Source organism: Myotis davidii, unplaced genomic scaffold, assembly GCF_000327345.1.
Source record: "Myotis davidii unplaced genomic scaffold, ASM32734v1 scaffold575, whole genome shotgun sequence".
NCBI lineage: Eukaryota > Metazoa > Chordata > Mammalia > Chiroptera > Vespertilionidae > Myotis > Myotis davidii.
Genome location: NW_006290306.1, coordinates 8,116,136 through 8,118,494, shown reverse-complemented (window position 1 = coordinate 8,118,494; position 2,359 = coordinate 8,116,136).

The window sequence follows — 2,359 nt, the reverse complement described above, 5'->3', positions numbered from 1 at the left end:
CACTCCTCTCTGGTACTCCTGTCTCTAATTGCTTTTTTTCAATGTTTTCCAAGTCAACTCTAAGGTCAATAAATTTCTGCTTCCAAATAAAAAAGTCAATATTAAGAAAAAAATTGTAAATGGGAGATTATAAGAGAGGGTTTCACATGCCAGCAAAAGTTACTGGCGTGCCATGTTGCCAAGGGTTGCCCACCCCTGCTCTAGGCCATCAGCCCACAACCCACCAGGACAGGCAGAGGGTTCAGCTCCCGTTTCCAGGACACAGGACAAACGCTGTGGAGAAGCACTGCCAGGGGCCTGAGCTGAGTCAGTCACCCCACACAGCAGAGGGGGCTCACAGGCTGAGCTCTGGATCCTAAGTGGCAGACGGGCCCTTGTGTTCTTTTATTTTCAAATACGTTTTTACTGATTTTTAGAGAGAGAGGAAGGGAGAGGGGTAGAGAGATAGAAACATTGATGAGAGAGAAACATCATCAATTGGCTGCCTCCTGCATGCACCGTACTGGGGATGGAACCTGCAATACAGTCATGTGTCCTGATCGAGATTTGAACCAGTGACCGCCTGCTTGGTTCATGGTGCTCAACCACTGAGCAACACCTGCCGGGCCCCTTGTGTTCTTTAAGATTTATTTTTGTGTGCTCATGATCTATGGGATCCTAACGTGCAGGGCTCCTCTTGCCCAGATCTAAGAGTGCTTCTTGGGTGCGTGGAAAACTCCCATGATTATGGAAGAATTATGCCCTCTGGGAAGGAAGGCATTCCCTGGAACATGCCTCTAAAACAGCTCAGCGTGTGCCACTGAAATGACTAGTTTGTACATGTGCCCCTGTGAGATAGAACCAGGGTCTCAAGGTCTGTATGTCTCTTACTAAATGCTATTCTTGCTAAATGTTAAAATGTAGCCTAGTATTTTGCAGATGCAGCTGTGATCAGGGTGAGCTCGACAAGCACTCAACCAGATAAATGTAGCCAACTGCAAAGAAGATATGATGTGTAGTTAACCAGAGAATGCATATAAGCAATTGCTAAGCCTCCCTTCTGGGAGACGGAGCTTTGGGTGTGAATCCCTGTCTCCTTTCCTTGCTGCAAGAAAACTACCTAATGCCAATCACGTCTTGTTCTGGAATGGAACAGCCCAAGTCCCAGACCCCTTGAGTTCAGTAACACTCCCATTCTAAACCATTCAAAACAGTCTCCTGGCGGGCCTATACCTTACAAACAAGATTTATCTCCACTTCACACTCTGTTGTATTTTAGAGGTAATACTTGCTTAAAGTGTCAAGTAAAAATTTATATTGAATGTTTTTCCAATTGCTCCTACTCTCCTGTTTAAGTATCTGGTGGAAAGTTCTGGGCAAGGACCATGGTTCGCATCCTGGGTGGCACAGACCGGCAGTGGGCCCATCTATGCACCCTGGGCCAGGCTGTGGGATTGCACACGGCTGTGCACCAGCTGCTCCAAGGCTTGACTCTGGGACCCAAAGCCTTGTGATTTTGAGAGTTCTTTTTGCTAACTTGTGAGTGACTCTCATCACAGCTCCTCTTTTATTTGCAGAATCTGAGTACTGACCTGGAACAGTGGAAGCCTTAAAAAGGATGGGAAAGGCCCTCTAGACTCTTCTCCTTGGAGCTGGGACGTGAGAGGTTTGGGAAATGTTAGTCTTGAGGCCTCTAATTGATAGACAATGCCGCCTCAGAAGGCATGTCTTTGTGCCATCTCTTACAGCATCAGTGAAGACTGAATAAAAATAAAAAAGATTCAATCTCACATGCTTACAATTCACATTAAAACTTCAGAGTTAACCTTGCATTGGTTGTGCAGAAAATGACTAAAATATTTCAGACTCTCACAGTTCTGTCGTGAACATGTCTTTAAAACAAAGCAATCTGGAAGTAAAGTAAGCTATCTTATGCGGCCAAAAGTCCTAAGGAAGTAAACCAAGGACACTAAAATTCTCCCAGGAAAACAGATAAACAGGGAAGTAGTCATGTGCTTGAGTCAAGCCCAAGCCAAAGGTGGTATTTAAGGGCTCCCCAACAGAGGGGGGTATCAGACGTCCTCACCTCCTGAGTCTCCCTCCTCACATCTCCTGAGTCCTCTCTACTGACACCATGGGGTGCTGTGGTTGTGGCGGCTGCGGTGGTGGCTGTGGCTGTGGTGGCTGCGGTGGTGGCTGTGGCTGTGGTGGCTGTGGTGGTTGTGGTGGCGGCTGTGGTGGCTGCACCACCTGCAGATGCTACCGGGTCGGCTGCTGCTCTGGCTGCTGCCCCTGCTGCTGTGGCTGCTGTGGGGGCTGCTGCAGTGTCCCTGTGGTCTGCTGCTGCCGCCGCTCCTGTGGCTGTGGCTTCTGCGGCTGG